This window comes from Pistacia vera, unplaced genomic scaffold (genome assembly GCF_008641045.1).
Source record: "Pistacia vera cultivar Batoury unplaced genomic scaffold, PisVer_v2 Contig1026, whole genome shotgun sequence".
In the NCBI taxonomy this organism is placed as follows: domain Eukaryota; kingdom Viridiplantae; phylum Streptophyta; class Magnoliopsida; order Sapindales; family Anacardiaceae; genus Pistacia; species Pistacia vera.
The window spans coordinates 52,846-58,860 of NW_022195057.1; positions in this window are offsets into that span (position 1 = coordinate 52,846).

The following is a 6,015-nucleotide window of genomic DNA, read 5'->3' on the forward strand; positions in this document are numbered from 1 at the left end:
TAAATAAATGATCAAGACTCTCGTCTCCTAACCGATGTGAGACTTTGGCACTAACACCTTGGTTAATGCTTTTACTGCATAATTAAGCTAGTGTTTAATTGGTCTTCCTTTTAGAATTTGATTTTCATGGTGAAAAAATGAGTTAATTGTCATTTGCTCTCTTAAGGTATTACTGATTATACGTTTCGGTTTTTTTAAAGTTTCACCATTCAGACGATAACACAAGAAAGAAATTACAATTAACTTTGAAAATCTAGGATTTCCCTTTTATTATTTTGGTTTGCTTAAATGGGCTTATATATAGATGAAATGCCATTATGCGTTCAATACAATGTTTCAATAAAACCTTTTCTTTCTCTCAGTTCATTACATTCAGTACACTTTAATATGAAAATCAACAATGGTGTTTAAGGAGTGGTGGTGGACATGAAGAGGAACATAAAGTAGTAAAAAATGGAGGTTTCATCGTCATCTTATTATAATTAGAGTTAATGACAAATTTAAAATAACATAAATTCTTCAACCCTTAAGTTTTAGATATTAAATTAATGGCATAATTACAATCCAGCAAATATTTATAAACTTATAATAGTTTCTCTAACGGTTGCCTAATGGTAGAGGGATTTGGGTTATAACATCGAATCTCATTCTTAGGGTCCATGTCTTTTAAACTCTTATATTATAATTATTTTTGTTTATGTTTTTGTACGGCATGAACTAATATAATATTTTCTTAAATATTATTTATTAGAGGCTGTACTGAATTAAGCTCTAACATGTACTTGCTATCTTTTTGGACATTTAAGGTCGGAATTTTTTCATTCATTTAAGCAGAGATGATAGCAATGTATTTGGTTATAATAAAAATTCAAAGAATAGAGGTATTAATAGTATAATATAATTTTTTAGCACATGAATTAAAAATATAATGTAGAGTAAACGACATGTTCCCACCCAAGATTTAGCGATATCTCAGGTTGGTACCCCTAGTTTCATAAATCCCAGATTCCCACCCTTAAACTAATAGAAAATCATTTAATGTAACGATTAAAGGGTACATTAGTCATTTGCACTTCCGTTCACCGGTCATCGCCTTTCGTTCGTTTTGGTACAGCTCAAGCTTTTTTGGTTGACCTCGTCACCGGAAATCATCCCTAACGCACGTCGTGTGTTGGGCTGGGATGCTGAGTGAGGCATTTCTTTAAATAACTGGTGGGTGTGATCTTGATATGAGAGGTTGTGTTGCTGTGGGTTTTCTGGCGACTAGTTTACACACAACAATCACAACCGAACACAACAACATAGCCGAATGTGAAGGAGGAAGGAGGTTATACAGTGGAAAATGTGGGTCGTAAAATGCGACTATCGCACGGTGGTGTGTGCAGTTTGTGAAGATAAACAACGATTGGGGACAGTCAGTAGGGGTAAGTGTTTTGTTGAGGAGAGGATGGGGGTTTGAGTGGTGGTTTCTGGTGTTAAAATCGACCACAATTTGGCTTGAAAAAGGGGAAAATGCACAAAGGTGTAGTGGCCATCCGACAACGATTTGAGGGTGCACCAGGTAAGGAAAGTTAAGGGGTTGCTGAGGGGAGGATAGGGGTTCGAGTGATGGTGTTAGTGGTGGTTTTCAGTGTCAAGATCGACCAGAATCTGGTCTAAAAAAAGGGAAAATGCACAAAGGGGTAGTGGCCGTCCGACAACGATTTGAGAGTGCACCAGGTAAGGAAAGCTAGGGGGTTGTTGAAGAGAGGATAGGGGTTCGAGTGATGGTGTTAGTGGTGGTTTTCAGTGTCAAGATCGACCAAAATCTGGCCTGAAAAAGGGAAAATGCACAAAGAGGCAGTGGCCATTGGGCGGTGATTTGAGGGTGCACCGGGGAAGGAATGTTAGGGGTTTTGTGATATAGGGGAATCTGATGGAAGGGTCAGGGGGCTTGGTGTCATGGGTAATGTGGTACCTCCTCCTTAACGACATAATACTTTATTTCCATATGTTTGGTACCTCTAGAATATTTGTCGTTCTTGGAAAAGAATACTATTACAAAATATTACAGTAAGCTTTCAGTAGCTTGGTAACGGTGTCGACTACTCTAAGTCCTGAAATAAAGTTCTGCAGCCATAATGCATGAATTATGGCCTCAAAACATGCCACAAAATCTGGTTCCATAATGGATGAAGCAATGACAGTGTATTTGACACTTTTCCTTGTCATTGCTCCTTCAACCAAAAAGAACAGATAAACAAATGTAAACTTTCTACTATCAAAGCATCCAACAAAAACTGAATCTGAGTATCCAATCACGTCTAAGTGGTTGGACTTCCTACACATGAGCATGTAATTCTTTGTTCCTTACAAGTACCTTAAAACTTTCTTTGTAGCCTTCCAGTAATCAATTCCTAGATTGCTTTGATACATTAAATTGCCCGCAATAGAAGCATACAAAATTGATTCCATTTCTTTATGTTTTACATCATTCTTTGGAATTGCATGAGACTAAATTTATCCCTTTCCTATATGGGAACAACTTATGTTGAACATTTGTCAATATTAAGTCTCTCGACAATTTTTTGATATAAACATTCTAAGATAATCTTAACAATTCATGTGATCTATTACGAAATGTTTCCATTCATATCACATAGGACGCCTTTCACATATCTTTCATTTCAAAATTCTTTGAGAGAAAATCTTTCATCTCATGCAACATGCTTAAATCATTAGCAGCAAGTAAAATGTCATCAACATATAGACTAGGAAAATAAACTTATTCCCACTGACCTTTTAGTATATACACGGGTCAACGACATTTTCTATAAAACCAAAGGACGTTATGGTATCATTAAACTTAATATACTACCACCGAGAAGCTTGTTTTAAGTCCTTATATTTGCTTCTAAAGCTTTATCATTCGACCTTTTCCTTTACCTTCAGGTTGGTCCATATAAATTTCCTCCTCAAGTTCTTCATTAAGAAATGGTATTTTCACATCCATTTGGTGTAACTCTAATCATAATGAGCCACCAATGTCATAACAATCCTTAAAGAGTCCTTATTTGAGACAGACGAAAAAAAAAATTTCTCTTTATAATCAACACTATCTTTTTGAGTATAACACTTGGCAATAAGTCTAGCTTTATATTGTTCGACATTGTCATTCGAGTCACGCTTAGTCATGAATTGTTCCATGGATTTCAACTCATCTTTCATGGCGTCGAACGATTTTTCAGGCACACTGCTTTCTATGGCTTGTGAAAAAGAAACTGGATCCTCATTGATTTCAATATAAAAAAATGATTCTTACAAATAAACCACATAATAATCTAGAATAGCCGATCTCTATATGATCTTCTTAATGACATTCCTTGTGATTCATTTCAATTAGATATTTGTGAGTTAGTTTCTGTCAAGAGTGTATCGTCATTCAAAAGTTGTCCAACGTTGTAAGGACGTTTTTCAACAGCCAGAACAAAATTTGAAGTAGTTATGGATAAGGAAACATTTATGGGTACAAGAAAATATAACTTAATTTCCTGTATGTTCACAACTTGTCGTTCATCACTCCTATTAACTTCATCATTTTCAAGAAATCTAGCTTGTAAGTCAGTCCGCTTTAGCGACTTGACCCACCATATCAATACAAATCAGTGGATGTAGGACTTGCTACCTTAGCATCCGAACCACTTTAAAAGCTCTCATTGCATTTATTTCATATTCATAATCCATATTCACGTGTGTTCCTTGTCCAATCAACGTTGCGCAAGTGTCAATTAGTTGGTGCCTAAATCGCGCATCAACAGTTTGGCACTAGAAGGAGGGCCCTGATTTAGTGTTTACCCTTCATCAGGAGAATCTTCGACCTACTGGTCCTACAACAACAAATGGCCCGGCAATCAGAACCTGAGCAAGCTAATCAGCGCGCTGAAGGAGTCCCCTTGACCCAAGGGGATACCCCCTCCAGGGTACTTCCAGTTCCACAAAATGCTACGGGGGATATCCCGGCAGCTTCGCAACTCAACCCCGCCATCAGAAGCTACCTGGAGAGGTTCGACAATACTCTGCAGACGGTCAACCAGAGGTTGGACCGTTTGGACCAAGACATGTCATCTACAACAGCTGGGGCGGTATAACCGCCAAAGACGCCTGCAGGTCGCGCGAAAGCGCGGCAAAAGGCAATAGCCCGTGTCGCGAGCACTGTAGCGCGTAGATGTAAGGGAAAGCAAGTGGCAAAAGGTAAGCCTACGGGCTCCTAAGGACCAGCGAGCACAAATCGCGCCCCGAGCAGGGTGCCGGCAAAGCTGAGACTTGGCGAAAAAGTAAATCCCAAGCTGTCCCATGCCACGTCGCAGGCGAACCCAAGCAAAAATGCCAGGCGCGATGATTCCTATCACCGCCAGCAGAACGATCCCGATCGTTATCATGCGGGTGGCCCCCACACCTCGCAGGGCGGTTCGTACCACCGCGAGGGTCGTGAAAACACCCTGCGCAATCCATCGCCTTCACACGCCTCTAGCCAGCGTGTGTCGAGTGTGGCCGAAAATGCCGACTGAGGTAAAGAGGAATCCGATCTCTGGACTTTCCTAAACCGTAATCGCGAAGGCCAGACTCGCATGGGTGAAAGCAACCCTCAATTGGGCCCATTACCGCAAATTGAGGAGCTACAGCGAGCTCTAGATAGGTTAAGGGAGCAGCAAAGCGAACAGGCCCAGGTCGCCTCTGCATCCCCATTCTCTCCCGAAGTGCTAGCTGCTCCACTCCCACCAGGGTTCAGAATGCCTGACATGCGACCATTTGACGGGAACCATAACCCGCAGGATCATTTGTACGAGTTCAACGACCTGATGGAGCTCCACCAGGTTTCAGACCTTGCAAAATGCCGCTGTTTGGCTGTGACGCTCACTTCTCATGCCAAGCGGTGTTAAGGTCGCTCCCAGCGGGATTGATCAGTTCGTGGCCTCAGATGAGCACGACGTTCTTACGGCATTTCCAAGCCAATCGAAAGTTTTCGATGCCTTTGAGCTATCTCAGCAACATAAGGCAAGAAAGAGATGAATCCCTGCAATCTTACATCGACCGTTTCCACAGGAAACTAAACAAGGTGGCTCACGCTCTAGAAGAGTCCATCCGAACACTTATAATAGCTGGAGTTCGCCCGCAAACCGACCTATGGAAAGAACTGCAGGCTGAGGACGATGTTTCCCTCACCAGATTTTACAATCTTGTAGAAAAGTATCTCCGAATAGAGAATTCATTGGCAGCACTCCGCCGCGGCGATCACGGCACTTCGAGTAGTATGTCTGGTCGGGGAGAAAGTAGGAGACCTGATCGCAAGGGAGACATTGATGATCAGCGAAAAGGGAAGAAACCCCGCTACGAGCACAAAAAGTCCTATTCTCCTGTTCCTCGTCGCGACAGGGACAGAGCTCAATACACTCCGCTAAACATGTCCATATCTGCAATCCTTGACAAATCTGAGGAGGCCAGCCTGCTCGGTGAGCCGGAACCAATGAAAACTCCTGCTACGGCCAGAAACAGCAAAAAATACTACCGTTACCATCGGGATAATAGGCATCACACTGATGAATGCCGAGCCCTAAAACAGGCAATCAAAGAGCTCATTAAAAAGGGGCACTTCAAGGAGTATATTGATGACTCCCCAAAGGAGAGCCAAGGGGAGCAAAAGAAAAAGCGTCGTGATCGCAGTGGATCAGTACCTAATATAATTTTCAGAGGTCCACACTCTCGCGGGAACAAGCGGAGCGCAAGAAGGTATGCTTGCGAAGCATATCACGACCCGATCAGAGTAATGATACTTCGCAGCGACCATAAAAGGCTCGAAAGGAGGAGCCGATCACCTTCTGCGAAGGGGATGCTCGCTTGCACCATCCTCACAAGGACACCCTGGTGATCACGCCCCGAAAGGTGTCATAATGTCTGCAGAATGCTTGTGGACAATGGAAGTGCTGTGAACATCCTGTTCAAGACCGCTTTCGATAGAATGAACCTAGACGAGGCCGA